Genomic DNA, 25,574 nt, shown 5'->3' on the forward strand with positions numbered 1-25,574 from the left:
AATAAGTTCAGTATCATACCTTAATTACTACTGTTATTGTTTTATGACTAAAACTGTCTAAAAATATAAATGTTAATTTGGGAAATACACTGTACTATTCTAGAACACATTCCTTAATTATGAGTAGAACAAAGTGTGGTTAGTGGTCCATGGCTTGGTATGCATCTTAAACTGGTACTCAAGTACAAGAGCTGAGCATCATTGTTGGAAAGGAATGATCTAGGATTTTTTATGAGGACGCCTTTAAACATTCTGCTTTCCTCAGTATGATTACCTTTTAATTTCAGTATACTCATGTGACAAAACTTTAAATACATAACCCACTTAAAAGATTTGCAAAAATTGCAGGTAAGCAATATCTCTGTAAATGAACTTAATATTATAAAGCTGTATTATTTTAAATACTGCACATTCAGGGAAAAAAGATTAAGATGAATGACATATATCTGAATCTAATGTGTTTATATTACTGTGGTTTACATAGTTAGAAAAAAACTTGAAAATTTTTGCTAAGTACGAAAACTCGTAGCAGACTTGACCCCTTCAGATTTCTTTTGGAGGGAGTTTATGAAGGACAGAATGTATAGAATGCTTGCAGCTGACACTGCAGATTTGTTCTCCCAAATTATGAAGTCGACAGCAGTGATGCTTTCAAACATGCGGAATAAGAACTCAACTCAAGCATGTAGATTCATCACCTACACATAGACTTCGCTATATGTGTTGTTTATGATGAAATATGCAGGTTAAGTAACTCTTGAGTTTTGTTCAAGTAAACTTGTAAAGTTTGAGTTAATTCTTTTCATGTATAGGGCTTAATTTCTAAGATTAGAAGTACCGGAGCCCTAAGGAGGACCGTCAGCAAAGAGGAACAAGAGTAAAAAAATAAAATGACTATTGAACTCATTAATAATTTTTAAATTAAATAGTTAATTATTATCAAATTAATCAATAGCTATTTAATTAATGCTTATAAATTGTTATTTAATCAATAATTATTATATAATTATAATTTAATTGATAATTGATTATAATTTAATTGATAATTATTAGATAATCAATTATTATTTATTGAAATAATTAAAGATTGAAGTAATTAAATAATTAAAATTAAATAAAATGTAAAGAGATAAATTGAAATTTAATAAGTGATTTTTAATGTAATTTTATTGTTAAAATAAAATTTGAGATAAAAGTTCTACTGAAATCATTATTCAATTATATAAAAGAAGTGCCGCAGCCTTCTTATTCACGGCTCCGGCATGTTCTGGCTAGAATTATGATTTATTACAAAAACTGAGAAGCACCACAACCGAGATCCGTTGGGCTCTGGCCCAATTTAAGCTCTGATCATAAGAAGGAGAAGTTCTTTTATCATCACAAAAATTAAATATACTTAAAGTATACCTGATGAAAATTCCAGGATGAAACAGAATGAGGGTGTGAATGGGTGGAAACAAAAAATGAGGGGAATCTTTGTGAGAGAGAACGTTTTCTTTGACTACGGCTCTCTGCTGATATAATTATAGACATCAAGCAGATGTATATAAAAGATGTATTATAAAAAAGTACTGGAGCTTATTTTATTTAGAGCTCCGGTATGCTCAGTCTAAAATTGTAACTTATCTTAAGAATTGAGAAGTACCGGAGCTGCGCTCTGGCGCTATTTAAGCACTGTTCAGGTACATCCAAAAGAGTGTGAACATTACAACTCTATAGAGACCACCACACACAACAAAATCATGTGGAACTGAGGGTGGTCTTTTAAGGGTAATTTTATTGTATGGTAGAAATGAATTTATCAAAAAATTAATTGGTCCGATTATTCCAGAAAATAACTAAATTATTGATTTTTTTCCTTTTGGCATACTATTTAAATAGTAACATTTATATTCAGTAAATTTTAACTTATTAAAATTAAAAGAGCTTCACAGTTTAGCCATAAAATATTCAAGGAATTCCGCAATTTCATTACAAACCTCATCTTCTTAAACCCTTAAAAGTTCTACATAAATATTTAACATGTGCTAAAAGCTATTTTTATTGTATTTTACGTGTGCTAAAAGCTATTTTTATGATATTTTACAAATGTATTTTGTATTAAAGAAATGTCACAAATAATATTGAAGGAATTTCACAGTTTACTGCTCAGTTACATACTGAATGAATTTTGAGATTTTACATCAAATAAACACTCAAGAACTCAAGCCAAATAAGGATAAACAACTTTCACAATTTTATTACAAATCCAATTTATTTCTTAATTTTTTGGGAGGAAGGCATGAAGGGTAATGAAATTCAAACAATATGCTTTTTCTTCCTGAATGAGCCCTATGAAAGATAAATGGCAAATTTAATTTACTTTTGTGAATGTGGTCTGATGCCAGCTAGGCATTCAAACCAACTTTACTTTTGTGACAAAAGGAGAGATAAATTAACATTCCAGTAAAATATATACTATGTTATCTTGAAATTAAAGTGAATTAAATTCCAATTTTATTTATTTAGTAAAACAGAATGTTTCATTTTTTTTAAACATAGAACCTTACACCTTCACACGATAAAGGCAGTCAGCCTACACATTCTTATCCCTCTAAATACCTAAACATGTGAACGTTTCCAAAAAAGCTATGGCATTAACAGTTTCAAACATTATTTTTATCAGTAATAAATGCATTTTATTTAACTGATTACATCAAAACAAGGATACAACAGATATTTGCCAAATGGAATGGATGCCTTTATGGAGGATTTTCTAAGGCCAAATGACTCATTCGCATTGCATTACACATATGGAAAACTATGAAAATGCTGATATAGTCAGCCTATCAACTTGGGTTTAAACTTACTGAAAATACTAGTATTTAGCAGTCTTATCTCATTCGCATGCATATTAATTTCATTTTAATGTATTAAGCTTTCATTATGTAAATTATACAAATGTGTTACAGCAAAATTTATGATGGTTTTGCATGAATGTACTTTTTCCCAAGCATTCTAAAACTATTCAAAAAGCCTAAAAATAAAGCTAAATAAGAATACAACATGGATATAAATTATTTGGCTTTGTATTTTACAGTAAATATACATTATATACAAGCACTCTTTGGTTCTCGGTACATTACAAGATTTGAGACATGAGACTCCTGAAAAACTTTACAGCAGAAAAGCTCAGCTTTTTCAAAGAATAATTACTTTGTAGTACATATGAATTTATCATTAATACTTTTAATCCCCTATGGGCTATGGATGCAAAAGTCTTTAATGAAAGATGCCTTTCTCATTTGGTACACATGAAAATTTCTGACAGATACTGATAAATCCAATTTTGAGTTGAATGCATACTGAAAGAAAGGGAGTTTGTACAAAGTGATAGGGTTTTTTGGAATTATAATCAAGAAAATTCTGCTTATTCATGACATTTTGGGGAACTTCGAAATTTCAAAGACAAACTCATAATGTTCAGACGGTTAAAATTAATTAAATAATGAATTCTTTATACGCAAGGGGGAAAAAATGATGAACAAATTGCAAGCTTTCATCTTTAATGACATATTTACAACTTGGCATAAAATCAGATAAAGAAAACTGATACAATATTTTGAAAGAAATATACTACGATTCACTTTCCTGATAGAGATAAGACAATACAATCTATTGTTACAAGCTTATGGATAATCAACAATGACATCTTGTTAAATTCTCAGAGCTGACTTCTGGAAGAACACAGACTTTTATGGATCTTTAAAAATATTCATAACAAAAAGCATTTTTAAAATCAATAGAAGCACTACATGTAGCTTCAACTCATTTTTTCATTAAGAAGGGATACCTATTTTGTTACATTGGAAAAAATTCAATCATTTGATGTAAATTATAACATACATTAATTTGTCTATTGTTTGGGATGATCCTTCTTGGTAGTTAAGCCTGTCATGGGCATGGTTGTGGAGGGATCAAGATTTTGGCTTCCAACTTTGAAGCAGATGTGATGGACTGTGTTTGAGCACTCATTCCAAGGTTATCTCTAAAAGGGAACGATTGTTTCCTTTGATGCCATAGCTTTTATGAATGGCATGGAATTAGCATTCATTTGCAGCATTACATCTCCAAGCAAGGATGCTTTTCAAGCTGGTGCTTGAGGCCAATGGCTCCGTGAGACACCCTTGAAGGATTGACATATTGCCGCCAAGTTCTTCCTAACAAAGTTAAGGTGTGATTTTCCTGTGGACAGCATTGTTAACTCGTCTATAAAGCACCTCCTTGTCCATGTATGCTGTTGGTAACTAGGTGAGGTAATTCAAAGATTTTCTTAACATATCCATGAGTAACTCAATCCCTGTGCTATTCCTGTGCTCTGCAGAAATGTAAAAAACTTGAAACATGAGATGTTACCATTATAGAATCTCGATCTATTGCTTCTTTGGTAACAGTTTTCCTACATGTATCATTCCCCATTTTCAGTCACGAATAAAATTTATGTAAATAACATTATCTATTCTTGTATCCATAATTCCATGAATTATTGATCTACCACACTGATCTGTGTTCCCAGAGCAGCATTTTCCAAACAGATTGCTTTAAAAAAATTTTAAATGAAACATATTTATAGTCAGTGTATCAATGTTTTATGGGACTAAAAATAATAACAAAATAATGCTTTGCATACGGTGTTTAACTCTGCATGGTACATCTACATTATTAGCATCTTTTTCAAAACATTATTTCATAATTCAAAACATTATTTAACCGATTTGGATTATTTAGGTTACGGCATAGCCTACAAGGCCTATCTGTCTGAGAGTGATGCCTTCATGAAGGATTTTAAGATTAACATTACACATGGGTAAAACCAAAAAAATTCCATGCAGCCATCCTCTTCGTCAAGATTTGAACTTGGGTCGAACTACCAGTATTCAGCGGTTTTACTACTTGGGCACTACTGGTACCACTCAGCCATTGCATTCACTTAAATTTGGAAATATATTTATTTCTATTAGGTTTTATGCTCAGTCTGCAGATAAACAGATGATGAAGTCTGCGATAAATTTTAAAAAGTACTTCCACTTCAGGCAAATGCAGCCAATAAAGTAGAATTTGGTCGTAACAAGTTTTTTAATATAGTGTATTCACATTGAAAATAATAAATATTTATTATTCACAATATGTACGTTATGTATAATTGGCCAGTTTAAGTCATTTTGCTATAACCACAGTTTTTCTCTTTCCCATTAAAAAGCAATAGATCGAAGTTCTGTCATATTTGAAATTCTGTATACAATGAAATACAATAAACAATTTTTTTCAGATTTGCACAATGAAAAAGAGAGGGAATAAATTAAAATTAATCCCTACTAATTCAAGCTTTCAATACATCTATTAGAATTTGCATTTTTTTTTAAATTAAGTTTCATGATAATCTTAAAAAGCAGAAATCAACATTTTGGTCATCACCTACACATCAGTTAATAGATTACTTATTTTTGCACAAAATAAAATTCTTAACCACTTCCATGTCGGCACTGCATGCTATGTGACGAACTGAAAAATTCCATCGTTGAAACTGAATTTGTTGTTACTCATACATCACTTTAAATTCCACGATTATTTTTGTATTTCTGAATATTGCTAAGAGATAGCACGACTAGTCCTAGTTTCTTCACAATTTTCGCAATGAGATTTCCCACCTTGAATATCCATGTGATATCTGTTAGAATTTTAACTAAAAGAACCATTCAAGATATTTTTTTTATATTCATAGCCAATTTTTTTTTGATAAAGTAAGCAAAAAATTATTTTTTTACTAAACAAATAATTCTTTGTGATAAATTTGGTTTTTATGCTCTAATGTCCAAGGCAGGTTGTAAAGCTGTTTTAATGGTAAGGTTGGAAAACCATTTTCGAAGGCATTTTTTACGTAATTTTAATAATTATTTTTATGTAGATATTTATATTAAACACATCTAAACAAAAAATTTAATAAATATAGTATCATATAATATTTTTTTTAACATTTAAAACTTGGGTGCATTGCAGAGAAAATTGGTGATCGGGATATTGCATATTTGACCAAACATAGGTCCATCAAAAACTTCTTAGTGACAAAAATATTTTGTAATTTCAAATTTAAGATAGAACATATATTAATTTTCAGCAAAGGGGGAGGGATTAATAACTTCTATATGAAATGACCATTACAGCTGATAATTACATGCCCAGATTATGGATGCCTCATTGATAGTTACTAACTAACAATACTAATATCACTTATTATCATTACAGTTAATTTTAGGTAAGGCAGGAACTACACCTGGGCAATGAACACCTTGAATATTACTAAGAACAGAATGATTTCAGTTCCATCTTTATTTGAAATAAAACAAGTCCGATAGATGAAATCAATAGTCTTGCACTACTCTTGCTTTATCACCAATCTTTCAGTGATTTCAGGATCAATAGATTCTGTGTGCCTTTACTAAATCTTTTAACTATCCAAAATATAACAATCATCAACATCCACTGGTGTGATAGCTTATTTTCACTAAACCTCATACTAACTAAGGTAAAATAATTCTAAAAATGTATATATACGAGGGAGGGGGTACCCAAAAGAAACTTAATTGACTTTTTTTTTTAAATTTCTTTATTCACATTTTAAGTACAAACCTTCAATCCCCTTCAAAGTACTCTCCAGCTGTACCAATACATTTGTCTTAATCTTTTATTCCATTTTTCAAAACATTGTTTAAATTCATCTTATGTGATGCTTGACAGAGCCTCCATCATTATTTTCTATTATTATTCACCTCAACAACATCAGCAAATGCTTTCCTCTCATATCTGTTTTCATCCTAGGACATTCTTACAACCCTGTTTTTGTTCAGCCAGTTGTGGCACAAATTTGGCAGCCACTGTTTTTCATTCCAGTATCTCCTGTCAAAATTCGTTGCGCTGAACTTCAAGTCACTCCCGACAGTTCCACAAATTTTTAGAATGGTCCGTCGTCGATCTTTGTTGATAACTGCACAATGCACAAATATTTTCAATGTTTTCATCTGTTGTGCCATGGAAGGACAACCAGAATGAGGTTTGTCATCAATTGACATTTAACCATTTTTGAAACAGGAAAGCCACTTAAACTCTTCCGAGTTTTCCCTCAATTTGTTTCACTTTTTCTGAACAAAACGCAGAATTTCACCACCATGGTTCATGGAAATCAACCACTGCGAAAACAATGATAACAAAAAACAGTTATCACTATAAACTCCACCAAAACTAATTCTCACCCTCTTTAGCAACAGCACTCGGCTTACTGACTAAGAAATTTTTGCTCTATGCACTCCCAGTGGCAAAATGCAGTCCTATAAAAGCTCTGCCCACCAACAAATTGGTTTCTCTTGGGTACCCCTTGTATATGGCACATTGGTTTCTCTTGGGCACCCCTTGTATATGCATTATCAAGCATCATAAAAAAACTCAGTTTATAAGAAATTAAGAATATTGTTACGAATTTTGTACACATATAATTTTAGTGAAATTGTATACTTTTCTGTATAATGTATCACAAAAATCTAAAGAAGCAAAGCTTTGCCAGGAAAGTAAAAATACAGGGGCATGTCTACTTAACATTGAATATATGGCTATCTCGGTAAATTAACGAGATATCGCCAAACTGGTGACAGCTTTTGGCAACAATTTTTTGTTACCAAATTTAGCAACACTTCGGTCTGGTCCCTGTATCACTGTAATGGATTTTGAAATTAAATAACTGTATTATAACATCATAGTGTCATTCTTTACATTTTGGGCATGTTCTTTACATTCAAAATCTTATTCTGCAGGCATTTAGCTGTGCAACATATCTCTAAATGCTATACTACTGATAATACAATTTAGTTAAGGCAATATATAGTTCACAAAGAATATGATGAAATGATAATGAATGTATTAAAAGAACTTATTACTGCAAATATTAAAAAATCTGAATGAACCATATTTAAAAAAACAGGTGCTATTTACCTCCCCCGCTTATTTCTTATCATTTAGAAAGTCATCCAGTGAACATGATTATATCTTCCCTCTAGAAGGGGAAAAATTAATTTACTCGACAGTTAAATTCTAAAGGAAAATACACAAAAATAAGGATAATTTCATCTGAATATGATGACATAAATGGATGGTTTTATTATTTTAGCTGTGTGCAGAGGATCAAGATCAAAAATAATTACAATTCAGAACTTAAAAATTTCCACAGAAAAATAAATGGTAATTTTCCATTATGAACCTGCCAAGCATTTTACTACATTTTTAAATGTAAACAATTTCTAGTTAAAAAATAGTTCATAGATACACACACAATGGCAATCTTCATGGAGCTTTCTCAGGGTCTTGGCATGTGCTTGGCTTCTCCTTCCCTGTGAAAGTGTGACAGATGTATTAGAAAAGTACCAAATAAATTAATACATATAATTAACCAATAATCATCTTGATCCTAGTACAGAGAAAGACAAATATAATAGGTACAATATACACAGTAATGGATTGATGAAGCAAAGAGCTCACTTCCTCTAAACTTCTGGCAGCTCTTGATATTAAGATGCAGAGTATGTTTAAAATTTTTAAAAATTATCTGGGACCCTTTGGGAATGACAAATTTCTCAAAAACGCCATTTGTGCAAAACTTCATAAATGTGTCACTGAATATTCTGAGTGTTCTAAAAAGATATAACTAACTTTAGTTTAAACTGTAATTTATGACCAGGGGTTAGTGGTAGATTTTTGCTCCCTGGCTCCCAGTGGCATAGTGGGGGAGGAAAGGGGGACATCTTGAAGTAAGCCAACAGAATCTGTTAAAAAATGCAAGTTATGAAATGTTATATACCAAATGCAAGAATGATTTATCAGTAACACACTACCTAAAACAGTGATTCTAAACCTGTGGTATGCATACCACTGTGGTTTATGTCATAATCAAGGGTATGTGAAAAAAGAATAAATGGCAGAAAATAATGCATTGCAAGTGCTGATAAAAATCAAAATATTCAGAAAATTTTAATTTTCTTTTTATTAGAAAGAAAATAAATTTGACTAATTCCGATATGAATGCTGCTATCCAAAATGTGCATATAAGCATTGTAATAAGTTGTTACCAAGTCCTGCTAACATTTATCACATTACCTGATTCCGCACATGTCATGTCTACACATTTTCTTACTTGTTATGACACACTGTATCATATTTGGTCACTATATTTTCAGCATTTAATGAAGCTATGCATTTAGTTTCCTTTTTTTTTTTTTTTTTTTTTTTTTTTTTTTTTGTGTTTCATCTCATGTAATACAAGAATACTAAACACAGGGGATTATAGATTCTTGAGGAAGAGATTAGGGTAATTATCGCCTGATTAAGAAGTATGTGAAATAATTCTCATTAAGGGATACGAGAAAGAAAAAATTTTTGGGACTCCTAATCTAAAACAAAATATGTTACTGAAGTTTCATTTCATTAAAGTCCAGTTACTTTTTTATTTGGACTTATAAATAAGCTTTATATCAGTACTGTTACAGAAATAGACATTATATATTTAAAGAGAATGATTGCAAAACAAACTTGGGAAATTAATACCAACATTCTAGAACAAATATGGTTTACTTACATTCAAAAAAATGTTTTTGAGTAATTGAGAATGTGAATTGTGAGTAATTGAGAATGAATATTGAATTTTGAATGTGAACAAAAATTTGACGAGTCTATTGGAATAAGTTATGAACACATCTATTTATTGTTCAGAAATGGTTATAACTTTTCAAGGCATGCTGCAACTTTTTAAAACAAGTTACAAATTTATATACTTACTAAATATGCAATCATACCTTCACCGAAAGGATCCTTTCATTAAGGTATGAGCTTCTAACTCATCTTAAGCCATCAGTTAGTTTCATTTACTCATCTCTCTTCCTTAAAATGAAGAGAGGTAATTAGATTAAAAAAACAAAGAAATGCTTGGCTGTACATTATAAGCACACGTATAATGAAGACATTTCACTTTTGATCTTAAAAACACAATGTAACAATAATTTTTTTAAATACACATTATCAAAAACTTATTTTATATCGGAATAATATTTGGTACTCCTTTGTTACAGTAGCCGCTGCATTTAGTCAGTAAAATCGATAACTTAAAACATCTGAACTATAAATGAGCAAATTTATACCTACAGGATCTTTTGCTTCAATATTAAAATCAGGGCTGGATTAACTATTAGGCAATATAAGCGCATGTTTGGACATTAAGGAAAGGAAGCACCACAAAAAGATCCTTAAGTATTCAAGAAAGGAGACACCAAAAAATTTCCAGTTACCACAATAAAATTAATAGTGCAATTAAACCAAAAATGAGAGAGAGAAGGAAAAAACTGGTATAAACATATGTTGGGGTTCAAAAATATTTTAACAGTTTTGGACCTCTAAATGCCTTAAGCCGGCCCTGACTAAAACAGGCAAAAAGGATCACTTATCAAAGGCACTCTAGGATGGATAACAGCTGATATCCATCCTAGAGTTACAATTAACATGTACATGATTCACTTATGTTTACAGTCACACAATTTAAAGTCTGATCTAAGTAGCAACATTACGGTTCGACACCCACTGGGCTGAATTCCCAGAAGAGAAGCTGTCAAATCATGATTTTAACTTTAATTTTCACCAATGAAACACCTACTGCATACAGATTATATACAAGAATCAACCTCAGCATGAATTAGTTCTTTCTAGAACACAAAAGTTCATCCACTTTACTGAAATGGATGCATGGAAGAGGAGACAAAAAAGGGATAACAGATCCTATCAACAAATGATTTTGAAAGAATTTTTAAAAATATAGTTGAATCCTGAAAATCAGGACTTGAACTGAATGCTTTCATTTATATGCTATGTCTAATAAGCATACTGGAATTCTCTCTTTATACATATTTGTGACCATTTGAAAATCTCCCAACACAAAGAAAAAGTTGAGTATGTCAAAATACATACTCATATATTTTTTAGCTTACTGCCATAAAACACATATAAATCTTTTAAAAAATTTTTCAGTTTTGGCATAAAGAATTAATACCATTATACAGGGGTTGCACAATGAAATGGAAATCCATTAACCATCATAAATGACAGGAGGGTCATTAAAACCTTGAAGTGTCTATTTTAAAAGAAAAGGCTGTAGCATGTGCTAGATACAGAAAGTGGTATTGAAACCAGGAAAATATGCTGGATGTGAAAGATGTTCTAGCTCATTTTCATGCTCCTCAAACTATTCTGTGACTAGTTTGGGGGATTTAAATTGGTACATTGTCAACCCGATACATGGTTATAAAAGAATAACTTCTTTTTTCTTAACAACAACTTAGTTCTTAACAACAATAACTTCTTTTTCTTCTGTGATGGAACAAGTGATTAATTTAAAATTAAGCAAAACTGAAAACCAAAAATGCAACTTTTTAAGACCAACATCTAATTATAGTTATGTTTTGCCAAGTTTGTAATTTCATCCTGCTACTTTCCAGGACTGGATTTAGACTTGATAAGGCTTTAACTATTTGAGATATGGGAGGCCTTTAAAAGTCCGTAATTATATGTCATTGCCAAATATGATTTTTGGATATCTAGAAGGTTTCTTGAGTTACCCCCAAGAAAGCGGGAGCACTAAGCTATAGCTTGTGTATCTTATAGTTAAATCCTGCACTGCTACTTTCGATATATTAAACAACAATAAAACTTCTACTTTAGAGACAGAAACTACTCAATAACTAAACACTACTTTACTGCTATAGAAAATAAATATAAGAAATCGCAAAGGCAATGACAAGTAGGAGGTAATATGTATACAGAAATATTTCTTTTCATTAAAAATAAAATGAATTTATTAGATTTTTTATACTTCACAATCGAATTAAGATAATATTTTAATACAAGTCTTCAAATACGAGGGCTATCCAGAAAGTAGATTACGTTTTGGAATAAAAAAATAAACAAAGTATAGGAAACAAATTTTATTATATACAGATGAAAGCCACACTCAAATACTACTTTTCTACATAGTCACCATACAAATTAAGGCATTTATCGTAGCGATGTACGAGCTTGGAAATTCCTTCGTCGAAAAATTCGGCCGCCTGCGCCAGCCACTTCTTCATTGCTGGGAATAGGTGGAAGTCGCTCAGTGCCAGGTCGGGACTGTACGGCGGATGAGGAAACAACTCCCACTTAAAAGATTCAAGAACTTTACGAGTGACATTTGCCGTGTGGGGCCGGGCGTTGTCGTGAATCAACAAGATCTTAGAGCTCAACATTCCTCTGCGCTTGTTTGAATTGCTCTTCTGAGTTTTTGGAGAGTTTGGCAATACCTTTGAGAGTTTATTGTAGTGCCTCTTTCCAAGAAGTCCACCAAAATTACACCTTTTCTGTCCCAAAAAACAGTCGCCATCATCTTCCTTGCCGACATTGTTTGCATGCATTTCTTGGGTTTTTGGGGAGAACTTGTGTGCCCCCACTGCATTGATTGCAATTTCGTTTCACAGTTCACATGTTTCACCCATGTTTCGTCACCAGTAACGATGCGATCGAGTAAAGAGTCACCATCCTTATGGTAAGCGTCCAAAAAGTTCAACGCTGCAGCCATTCGCTGATTTTTGTGGTCCTCTGTCAAGATTTTTGGAATCCATCTTGCACAAAACTTGTGGTAACCAAGCTTTTCGCTGATGATTTCGTGCAACAAACTTCGCGAAATTTGTGGAAAACTCAAAGAAAGTTTCGTTATTGTGAAATTTCGATTTTCACGGACTTTAGCATCGACTTTTTCGAGAAGTTCGGCGGTCACTATGCTGGGTCTCCCATTTCGATCTTCGTCGTGAACATTGGTTCGGCCATTTTGAAATCTTATGACCCACTGACGCACTCCACCTTCAGTGATAATGTTGTCCCCATACACTTCACGAAGCTGCCGATAGATTTCTATCGGTTTACAGTTTTTTGCAGTCAGAAACCTTATTACTGAGCGCACCTCGCAGCTCGCGGGATTTTCAATTAACGCAGACATTTCAAACCGTCACAGTATCTGAACGGAGCACAGCACGAACCTCTCACTAGCACGGCTAGATGCAGACTGAGCTGCGCAACGCTCTGACCCCAAGATGGCCGCGCTAGCCCCGCCCCTAGCGGACACAGATGGAAACGTAATCTACTTCCTGGATGGCCCTCGTACTTAGGACATTCAACTAACTTGAACTTTATAACATTATATTAACAGATATTTATTTGTCCATTTCTCTTTTTGTTACTTTTTTTTTAAGCACAGATATATTTTCTGTATTTATAAGCTGCTTAAACCAAATTTAAAACAAATTTAGTCCCATGTTTAATGTGCTAATATCATGTGATTGCATTCACATGGTAATATAAAATATTTTAGGGACTCATGAGCAGGTTCACTACTATGCAAGATGTTCACAGTGCAATGCATTTTCAATGTGAAAAATCACTTAAAAACCAAAGAAAATTCAAACTTACATTAGATTAGATTATTTAAGCTATGGCAAAACACATGAGGACTATCTGCCTAAAGGAAGGCGTGTTTGCCCTCTGTGGAGAACTTTTGGTACTAAGTGATTTTACCAGGTCACATTTTCTTTGTGATAATTTTTTTTAATCCAGAATTCTTTTGCCAACAAAATGTTTCCAGTTGCCCTTTGGTCAAACTTCTGGATTGGATAATTCAGATTCTGGCAAAGTATATCATGGCTATCAAGGTTAAAGCCTTCATGGGGGACCATTTAAGGAAAACTGGCTTATATCATGCAATGGGCGGTGGGACCACCTCTCACAAAGACAGCAGCTCGTTCGAACACAGGTCAAACTGCCAGTATACAGCAGCCTTATTGTTTGGCTAATAGAGGGCATCAAACTCCTATGAATAAAGGCCATGAGTATCTGGTTCCATCGGCAATAAAGACTGTACGCTATACTTACTTGACATTACTAATTGCTATAACGAAACAGACATACTGAAAGATTAGAAGAAAAAATGCAGATGATAGTTTCTAAAGACATAGCTTTTATATATTAAAAAAAAGTGGTGATTACCAAAATTCATTAAGGATGTTTTGTAGTAAAAAAAAATTATTGCCAAGGAAATATGATATATTACAAACAATAAATATTATGCTTTCTCAGAAAAACTGGCTTATGTTCAAGTTACATGAAGAAAATCATAAAAACACCTACAAGCTAGTGCATTCATGCAGTCTGAACTTGGGTCAAATTACCAGCGTTAAGTAGTTTTACTAATCCATTGCCATTGGGCCTTCAAATTTAGAATATAACTAAATTCAATAGAGTAATAACAAGAAACTATAGTTACTATAATACAGGAAAGTTCACGAGGGCTTTCTGCCTACGAAAAAGATGCTATTCCAGAGGACTTTCTCAGGCTTATTGGCTCATTCACATTATACAAAGTGGAAACCATAAAAAACAACCATACAGCCACTTCTGGGTTCAGATGCAGGATGAACTATCAACATTCAGATATCTTAACTAATTGGGCACTGGTGGTGCCAAAATACCCAGACGCAATGTTGAAAAAATATGAAGAATGTATAATAGTATACCAATTAGATTAATGATTTTTAAATAGAGAAATTTTAATTATTTTAAGTTACAATGCATTCAGAATCAGTATAATGAATTACTCCTTGCACACTACAGCTGCATTCCTTATACATATATGTGTTTGTTTGCATATAATAATTCTATAGACGACTTGAGGAAATGCTTCATAATAATAACTGATATATTCATACAATGTTAAAAGCCAGTTACTTTGTATAAGGAATGGAGGTTTTTACTTGCCATTGTATTTAAGCATTCCCACAGCCATCAGCAAGAAGTTATACTGGTTTGCTTGTAAAGAACCTGACTATATTTTTTATTACAGTTTATTTTGTTATTGTATTGTATTTTGTTACTTTTCAATATTTATTAATTTCTAAAGTACATTTTATATTCTTTTACAATAAGGAAAAGTGCATTATTCATAATGAGCAAATGATTAATTTTAATAGAATTTCATGAATATGAAAAACAAATTTGTTTTTTTGACACCAACAGTTTTTAGAAAAGACTTTCAAGACAAGGACTAAATTAAATTATGCCATTGATATTCAAGCAAAACAAAGAAATGTACACTTTTATGCCTACTTCTTGAAAATGAGGACAAACTTCACAGTATTTTTACAGAATGAATGTGAAAACATTTAAAATTGGACGGAAATTTTCAGCAGAACTCTAAATTTTGTGTTCATTGGGTAAAAAGTGTTATATTCAAAATTTTTATAAAAATTTTACGGTTTTTCACAAAATTATATATATATATATATATATATATTGTTTTGTTAAATCTCTAACTCTTTTTTAAAAAGGCTTTTCTACGGCTAAGCTTTTTTCTCTTTGAAGGAAGGGGGGAAATATAAGATTAAAAAATAATCGGCAAAGGAAAATAAATTAGCAACATCCCTGCAATTTCTCATTTTAATTTGTGTATCAATCTTTCCTGTTCTAAATTGTTTATAATAATTTTTCTGGACTGCTTTCCACTTCGTGCTTGCTTATGTTAATTCTTCTGCATTCGCAGGGAAGGGAAAAAAATCTTTAAGCACTGCTGTTACTGTTTACTTATTTCCTGCTTCCCTTAGTCCTTTTTCTAAAAGACATAAGCTGTACAGAATTTTCAGGCACACAGTGCATCCATAATGATGGATATGTGAATCCGTTTATGCTTATCAAGGTTTACATAGCTCCAAAATAAAGCTATGTTGAATAAGCATTCACATCTGAAAATTTTCTTCCTGGTTATATCACCATAAACATCTAGACTATCTTTTAATCATCAAGTGTTTATAGAATTTATGACTTTTTAATATCCTTAATCATTTACAAAATTATTGCATATAGTATATGTGTGTGTGTGTGCAAGCTAAAAATATGTAAACTTCTGATTTTAAATCACAATAGGCTCTCTTATTAATTTTAACTTTGGTATTTCCTGTTTCTGACCTAAAAACGGTAACTATTTATAATACATTAATCTAAACTGTGCCATTCCAAACTAATACATTCCATGCCATCTTATGTAACACTGTAGTATGGATATGTTATAAGCAATAAATTTTTCAAGAGCCGAAATTCCTTTTGTCTTTCCCAGTGTTTCCTTCTGAATGCATCGCATTTTGCTTACCAATTCATTATTACCAACTTGCAGTCTTTCTTGAAATTTGTTTTGCAAGTTTATCGGTAACAATATAAAATATCCTTTAAGAACAAAGTGATATGCTGCCCATTTAATTAGTGTTGGCTTAATGAAAACTGGATGTCAAGTATGAATAAAAAAATAATTAAATTCGCTCATTTCTGCAAGTTTCTTCTTCATTACGCATTTATGATGCCACCCACTTTTCTAAGTTATTACACACACATGCACGCATACATATATATACTGCCTTAAGGATTTTAAATTTATAAATGTTTAATCATGTCAATTTTTAGACTGCTTTTGACTTTGTAGATTTATTAGATTATCAGCGGCTCTCTTGGGTGTGAAACTCAGGCTTTGCCAATCTGTATTTAATATTTGTATTTTAGTGTTTAAAATTTATGCTGAATATAATACTCTGAATTTGGATAAAAACCACTATCTATTACAATGCAAGGCTAATCTTTGGAATATGGTAACAGGTAGTTTGACGACATTTTGGAGGCGATAAAGGTTACTACCTAGGACTTTGGGAATAATGTGAGAAGTACTCAGTTCTGATTACGCATTATTTTGTGTGAGGGAAATGAGAAATCATGAGATATGTCATGTGACATTAATGGACGAATCACTGTTCTTTAATCGGAAAAGGGAGTAAATTTGTAAAAATATCTGCTGTACTTTATAGCGTTAGTTTCATTCTATGTTCTGTGAAACAGTGTTGTTTAATATTTGGATCCCATGGCCCTATATAAAGTAAATCCGAAATTTTTATTGCGTTTATGTGTAATTGAAAAGAATTGCTTAATTGCAGATAAGTATGAATGTCCAACATGTGGGAATGAAATGACATTGCGTGAAAGGAAGGATATTACAGATAAGTTTGAATGGCGGTGCAAGAAATCTGGTGAAAATGGACATTTTGTGATCCGCCATGCACTTAAGATTCTGTAGAAGATTAGGTAAGTTAGTATTTTTAATTATTTGAGGATATTATTTTTATGCATTGTTCTAAATGTAAGGAGTAAATAAATTAATATGGTATTATAGGAAAATTGTTATTAGCAATGATTTAGTTTAAAGTAATTAGGATTGTGAGCTAATTTTTATTAATTTAATGTATGTGCTTATTTATATTTTAAGTAGTGTTTTTTTAATTATATTTTAATTTAATGATCGTGATTTTGAGAGTTATATGTTTGTAGTATTTTGGAATATGTTTGAGTAGAAGTATATGTGCATGGAAAGAATTTAAGTATTTGGAACCATTTTTAATGTATGCGGTATAAATTGGCAGGTGATGTTTATAATAGATATTTTAGAGGGAAAAGTTTTTGGATATTTTATTTATTTTATACGTGCAAATGCTCATCCTTGGAAAGGGTATATACTTTTTCGCGATCAGGTAATTTCATATATGTCTTTTTACCGAATTTAAAGATTCACAAAATTTTCATGCATTTTCGTGAAATTTTTCTAATTTATGAGAAAAAAGCAGTGTACATGGATATAGTGAAGAGTGTGCGCAATGCCACTTTTGTGCAATTCTGGGATGTTTTTTTAAGTAAAAATAAGTCGACGTGTACATGGTTTAATTATATTTTAATTAAATGACAGTTATTTTGTGAATTATATATTTGTAGCAATTTGGTATACGTTTCAGTGGAAGTAAACGTGCATGGAAATAATTTAAATATTTGACACTAAGTATTTGTAACCATTTTTAATGTTTTGTTATAAATTCGTTGGTGACGTTTATAATAGATAATTTAGAGATAAAAGTTTTTGGATATTTTATTTATATTATACGTGGAAATGTTCATCCTTGGAAAGGGTATATACTTTTTTGCGATCATGTAATTCCATATATGTGCTTTTTACCAAGTTTAAAGATTCACAAAATTTTCCTGCATTTTCGTGCAAATTTTTGTAACTTATGAGAAAATAGCAGTGCAGATGGATAAAGTCAAGAGTGTGTGCAATGCCTTTTTTTGCAATTCTGGGATGTTTTTTTAAGTAAAAATAAGTCAACGTGTACATGGTTACTGTGTATGTGCGATTCTGAAAAACGCGGCAAGGCGTTTACGATTCTGCACTTTTCTCCAATTTTGCAGTTAATATTTGTCATGATTAAGCAGTTTAGTTCCATAAAATTTCTAGCATAAGTGTAATTCGGCTAGCAGATTGTTGGAAAAACTGTTGAGTAAATAAAAAGAAAAGAAACATGTCCTTACTTCCTGAAGACAAAATGGCGGCGGAAAAAAAAAATAGAGGGTTGCTGTAGCAGAGTTGGTCACCAAAAAATCGCCAAGTTACCATAATCCAAAGATTAACCCAATGCAATGTTAAAGCCACACTGGGGGTTGAGAAACCAAAGAAGGCCATGTTTCATTTTATATTATTTGCCATTTAAAATTTTTACCTTTCTTGCATAATTTAAAAAATTCAGCTTTTTGACTAAATTATATTAAAATTACTTAAACACATCTTCCCTCTCATAAAACCATGTTTATAGCAATGTTTATTATTTCATTAGTTTTAACCCTATTTCTTTTACCGTTATCTGTTAAAATTTTTTTAAGATTTGAAAAGTAATAGACTAACCATTTATTATTTTTATTATTATTAAAGTCAGGATATTTTTTTATTGGTTGGTTTCTTTAGAATGTTTTAAAGTTTCTATTGTTAATGATTCTGCTAACATAATACATTCATTGAAGTTAAAAAAAAAAAAAAAAAAAAAAAAAAACTGGTGATGGTTGTCAATAACACACAGAATAAAATTACAGAAGACTAAACTAATATTACCTGTCTTTACAAACTAACTTTTTCTTTAAAATAATCTGTAAAGCAGTTCATTAAGGCAAAATTATTAAATTTCCCATTCAAGACAGCATACAAAATTCAGTCTAGATGATTTTACATGCAAAAATAAGAATAATATTTTTATTTCACACGATTTATATTTGACAATTCATTAAACAGAAGCACAGGATTACTAATTTAAAAGACTCTTGAGAAACATATTTTTATAGATCATTTTATTTTATGGAATTCTACCATAATTTTTTTTTCGAAATTTCATAGCAATGAGGTCCAATGAATGATGCATTTAAAATTCTAAAAATACTAAGCTATACTTCTTCCTAATAGCAAGTAAAATGTCTATTAAGTTTTATGGGCATTATGTTTTAGACTTGTCTAAGAACTGAATACAGCAATACCACTGGATGCAAGAAAAAGCAAATGGTATCCCAGCCCTCCATTCAAGCTTTATACCATATACTTTCGTCTGAATATTGAAACTCTTACTTTAAAATCTCAAACACAAAAGTATTTTCATAGACATGCAAAGAATATTTGGCTAACCTTTGGAATATGGTAACACGTAGTTTGGCGACATTTTGGTAAGGCGATAAAAGTTACTAGCTAGGACTTTAATAGTGTACATGGATAAAGTCAAGAGTGTGCGCAATGCCATTTTTGTGCAATTCTGGGATGTTTTTTTAAGTGAAAATAGGTCGACGTGTACATGGATGATACCGTGTATGTGCAATTCTTAAAAACGCGGCAAGCAGTTTGCGATTCTGCACTTTCTCCCAATTTCGCAGCTAATCTTCGTCATGATTAAGCATTTTTGTTCCATAAAAGTTCTAGTATAAGCGTAATTCGGCTAGCAGATTGTTGGAAAAAGTGCTGAGTAAAAAAAAACATGCCTTTACTTCGTGAAAACAAAATGGCGTCCATAACAAACTAGCAGCTTGTTGTAGCAGGGTTGGTTGCCAAATTTTCGCCCAAAAATCGCCAAGTTACCATAATCCAAAGATTAACCGAATATTTAGCTATAAAAGGTTTCTTGCATTCAAATTTCATATCAGCTTATATTTAAAAGTCTTCCATCTAAAATGTTTTAAGTTGAATCAATACACAAAAGGAAATTTCTCGTATTAATTCATGAAAAGAAAAACATTAAATTTAAGAAACACATTAAATTTCATTCAACACAAATTAAAGGAAACAGATATAAAGTTAAAATAACAAATTTTATAATTTAAATGCAGTGAAAATAAGCTTTGAAGGAAATAAATCTTAGGAACAAAAAAAGGAAATATGAAATTAAATTAAAACAAGAAAATTATTTTAGTGCAACACACACTTCATGACAATTAATATTCAATAAAATATACTCAAAATGTCTTTACAAACTACTAGTCTCAAAATCAGCTAAATTATAAAAAGTCATTAAATTTATGTCGTGAAATAACATTTAGTGCAAAACTGAATCAATGGGTTTGCGTTTTTTTTTCATAAATTTACAAACCTCAAGCATTTATTACCGACTGCTGAAAAGAATGCGAAATTTACAAAAATTCCACTGAAGTAGTTATTTACACTTAGTACTTTAGTATCTGCCTTATTTCCAACAAATATACAAGCTAATAGTACTTTAGTACCTGCTTGATTTCTAACAAATATACGAGCTAATTCGTCTGAAAGAATAAAAGGATATCCCCTAATTCACAATAAATTCCCATTAAACAATTCTATAAAAAGTTTCTAATTTAAATACACTCCTTCAAATGTTTTCATAAAAATACGTGAGAGGATTACCAAGGATCTCGCTCTGAATGAAAACGATTCATAACTAAAAATATATAAAATATGAATATGTATTATACATAATGAAAGTAGGACACTAGAAATCAAACATACAGCGAAAAAAGTACTACCCTTTCCTTATTTCACGGTTCTAACTGCACGGCAAAACTCCTTTATGTAATTTAAAACCACTTGAAATGCTACATATCTAAGAAAAGCCGAGTAGTAATGAATTGTTCTTGATGAATGCATATTGACACATCCTCTATTAACAGTTAAACGAATTAATCGGTCAAATAACTGAGACATCACATCCCTGTTGTCAAGACGCTGCCGCCATAAGCATTACCCACAATGCCTCAGGCGAAAAGCGGACCGCCAGATGGTGTTGAACGCGTGCGCAGTTGCCGCTGCACTTCGGCGGATGCTAATTAGAGGAATCAAAATTTATTCGCAAAAGCAAAGATGTTTACAAACGCGAAGTACATACTAAACGCGGCGGTTACAGCATCTTCAGTCGTGATTTCGTTGGATGTCGTTCGCAGAGGCTTGTGCAGTAAACCGCGATAGTAATGGAGATCCGTTTCCCGGGATTTTTTTGGTCCTTTAAAACCTATTATTAAAAGGACACGAATAACTTTGCATGTTGCATAAATGTTTGCGGCAATGCATTTAAAACTTTCTCTTTTATTGGAAAAAGGAAGTTGAGTCCCTACTGACCGCAGTTTCTTACGCAATGTTATTGTGCATTGAAAAGACACGTGTTAATGGTTTCGGGTAAAAATTTAGCTTTGAGTAACGCTTAAAAAGAAACTGAATTTATCAGTTTAACAACTTTTATTATAACTTTGACGAGAACTTACGTCAGATATCTGGAAGATAAGTTAGTGACCTCTACAAAAAAGGTAAGCTATTTATTTATACTTTATTTAAAAAGAATTCTTAGTAGTAATCATTAACGCTGTTTTAGGGGGGGTGGAGGTTAAAGTTTAAAACAGAAGTCATTTTTTTCAATACTTAAAGTTAATATACATGAAATGCCTGAATTTAGGAAAATACTGAATTAGAAAGAGAATTTATATAATTCTAAAATTAAGTTTGGTTGAATAATTTCATGCTATTCCTTATAGATATTTTCTTAACTTATTCCTTTGAGCCTGTAATGAGTATGCGTATAAAACGGCTGTTTTTTGTTAGTTTTGTTTGAGGTTCGGTACGCAGCAGGCCATGTTGCCTTTCTAGAGAATTTCCATGTTCTTCATATAGTATGTAATCTAAATGGGAAAGACAGTCATCATGCAAGAGAAATCATTAAATCTAAGATAAATATAATAGTAGCAATCTTCGGTTTACCTTATTAAAATAGTAAACGTATAAGATAATTAACTGATTTAATGTAGCAAAGCTATATTGATAAAATCAATTTTCTGCGAGGAATATTTTCCGAGATGCTTATAAAAACTGTCTTGAAAAGTCACGTGTACCCTTTGTGTAGTTTCTGAAGTTTTTTTCCCTGTGCGGACGATTCGGTATCAAGAGCGCCAAGTTAAAGTATTCTTTTATTCCATGCGAAAAGTTCCTAGGTTCAAAGGCACTTGTGGCATCGAAAAAATACCAGCACCTCCTATTAAAAAATAAAAACTTTAATTAACGAATAACTAATTAAATGGGTTATTAAATTTAATTAAAACACGCTTCCTCCTATCGTGATTAATTAACTTTTTAATTATATAAGTATATTAATGAGATCCTTCTTAACGTCTTATGAAATTGTTGTTTCGGAAGGAACTTGCTCGTCAAAACTTTATTTTATTTTATTCAAAATATTTTATTTTTATCCGATTGCATTATTATTGGAGATGATACGAAGCGAAACCGAAAGTCTGTTATATGAAAATTTATGAAGTAACAAAGTACAAGGAAATTGTTTTTTTCGCCGAATGCAAGAATGTTTAATTTTTTATGTCATCTAAAGCGCTTAATTAGGAACGTGCATATCAAAGCTTAGAATTTGAATAGCATGAAGAGTAGGGATTATCTCTGAAATGAAGAAAAGTTTGTTTAAATTTCTTTTCTTTGAGATAGTTAGATTTGTGCGCTTTGTGTTATGCTATAATTTTTTTTGTTTTTGTTGTTTTTTTTGTTTTTGTTTTTGTTTTAGCTCTGAAATTTTGAGTATAATGTTTATGAATATATGCATATTTTTAGTGCTATATTCATCTACATATAAGATTATGATAACCTGAATTGTCGGAAAGGGCTACTTACATCGGCATTTTTCTTAAAAGCAGCAATTTTTAAGCCTACTCGCAGCTTAGTGGGGAAAACGCTTAACTCTGGCATTTCGACCTGGTTTCAGACCTTGGTGAATGGGCTGCTGTATCATGAGTAAAGTGAATAGGAGTCAATTTTCCTTAAAAGCCGTGCACAAAGGCGTACCTTCTCGTAGGCAGATTGCCTTTGTACGCTGCACCATAATCAAATTAATCCTAATAATTTTCTAGAACAGTTATATTATTACCTATTAAACTACCTGTCGCCCAACCGGGATGCATAATTCACAAATGCACATTAGTATCGCCACTGAGAGAGGAGTTGCAATAATGGACCAATGAAGTTCTATTTTGCTCTTGTGATGCTGAATCTTTGAAGGTGTGCACATGAACGAATGCTGTTGTTTACGTTTTATTTTGCACTTGTTTAACAGTTATAAACGTATAGCGTATAAATGCTGCTATCATTTTAGTAGAAAATCTGGTAGTGCTTTCATTTTATAAGTTTACTTAATTGTCACTTTTGCGAAACTTATCACGCATTGGAATATTCGGATTAATGTTCGTTGCATAATATCAATCTTTATATCGAGAAAATGACTTAAGCTACAATTAGCCTCGAATATCATGCATTTACGTGCACGTGTGAATTAAGAGAATTTAAGTGCGTAACTTTTTTATTGAGCTAAGTATAACTGGAAGTGTTATAATGAATCTAGTATTTTATTATTTCAATGCTTGTATTCCTTTAATTTTGAAAGTGTAAAATTCAAATTATATATTGTGAACGAGCTGTTTATATCTATTGTTAACATTAAAAGTTATATATGAATGAATTGTATATATTAGTTTTCAATCAGATAAATTCATTCTGTTTAAAGAGTATTCCTTTGCAGGCAATACATTTAAGAGTGAACAGCTATTAGTGGGAAATTTAATGCACCAAATGCGTAGGAATTCAACTATGATTGTAGAGCATCTTCATATAGCCTTCAATAAAAAAATGCTAAGACTTTTACTGTTTACAAATATAATTATGCTTATATTTGATCTAACTTCGCATTAAAAATTTTCACAAGAAATGCTCGATGCGTTAATTATTTTGTACAAGAAATTGCTTGGCAAAACATTTTCAAACATCTTTCTTAAAAAGAGGCAAAAGTCATGTGGAATGACAGAAATATTATCGGAACCCCATTGGTCCATTCTAGAAGCCACTCTCTCGGTGGCGATACAAATGTGCACTTACGAAATATGCAACAAGGATAGTAGTTAGCAATGCTAATTGCCGTGCCGAAGGGCACAAGTTCGAATCCCGGAGAAGGCAGGGATGTTTATAAATGTATAGTGCCTGTGCGGCATAGAGGTACTCTAAATTTGCGGCGAGCCGAAACTCCTCTCAAGAGGTTGTGGTAGGGAAAGACCCTCGGACCCGTCACCGTTCAAAATTGGGGGGGCGGAATTGAGCAAAGTCATACTGTCACCTGTATGTGTCTGTCACCAACCACAAGCGCAATCTTGATCTCTTTGCCACGATGAATTTTGTGGGCATGTCTTGATGTTATTGTCAGACGACTGAGATAAATCACAACAACAACATAAGTTACCTACTAGAGTTCATCAAGTTGCAGCATTTATGAAAGCACTTTCTATATAATGTGTTTAAAATTTTGAATTGCAAGTAAATTATTTCAAATATTAATTGAGTGGAACTGATTTTTAAACTCAACTGACTGAGCTAAATGTAATACGTTATTTTTTAATGTATTAAAAAAAAGCTCATTTATTGTAAATAGATGTTTTGTGACGGTCTTCATTTATTTTAAAATGCTTAATGAAGAAACTACAGAAATTAAAGATAAACTATTGAAATTAAAGATTAAAATTTCGAAATATTTGCTTAATAGTTAATTGAATTTCTGGAGATCAGTTTTTATGATGCATTGGAGGAGAATCGGTGCTGCACTAGAGTGCCTATGCCCGAAGCACTTTCTGTGTCGAAAGAAACTTATAATTGCGAATTATGGCTGTTTAAAGAATGTTCGTTATCAGAAATCTGTAAAATGTCCAAAAGAATATTCAAAAAGAGTTCCTTAGGAGAGCAGGTACGAATACATAATTTGCAGTATAAATGAATTTATTAAAGAAAGAATATATGTGAGCTAAACTGTTGCCGAAAAAAGTTGTATTCGTAAAATTGTTTTCTCCCATAAAAAAGTGTTTTTCTTTCTGTTAGTTGCTTCATTTTTATTAAATCATTTATTTGCTTCTAAAGATTTTTTATTAAAAATGTAAATTTAGTCTAGATATTTTCTTGGTATATTAAATGAATTATTAGTTATCAAAACCCTTTAGCTTCCATTTTGCAAAGCCAGTATTATTTTTCTACAAACAAAATG

General features: G+C 31.6%; 1 long non-coding RNA gene across 2 annotated transcripts; it reads right to left on the bottom strand.

Moving 5' to 3' along the window:
- Positions 1-1,279: 1,279 nt before the first annotated feature.
- On the bottom strand, positions 1,280-21,302 carry LOC118196915 (uncharacterized). 2 transcript variants are annotated; one of them, XR_004759482.2, is made up of 5 exons: positions 21,017-21,302; positions 9,856-9,957; positions 8,355-8,414; positions 8,020-8,080; positions 1,280-4,357 (listed from the first exon to the last, which is right to left on the bottom strand). It is a non-coding gene; the product is annotated as an uncharacterized LOC118196915 (long non-coding RNA). The 2 variants fall into 2 exon arrangements; XR_004759481.2 differs by lacking the exons at positions 1,280-4,357; positions 8,020-8,080 and having other exon boundaries at positions 8,160-8,414; positions 21,017-21,288.
- Between the last annotated feature and the right edge of the window lie 4,272 nt (positions 21,303-25,574).

This window comes from Stegodyphus dumicola, chromosome 3 (genome assembly GCF_044657685.1).
Source record: "Stegodyphus dumicola isolate Sdum_Otavi_A_Nest chromosome 3, ASM4465768v1".
In the NCBI taxonomy this organism is placed as follows: Eukaryota; Metazoa; Arthropoda; class Arachnida; order Araneae; family Eresidae; genus Stegodyphus; species Stegodyphus dumicola.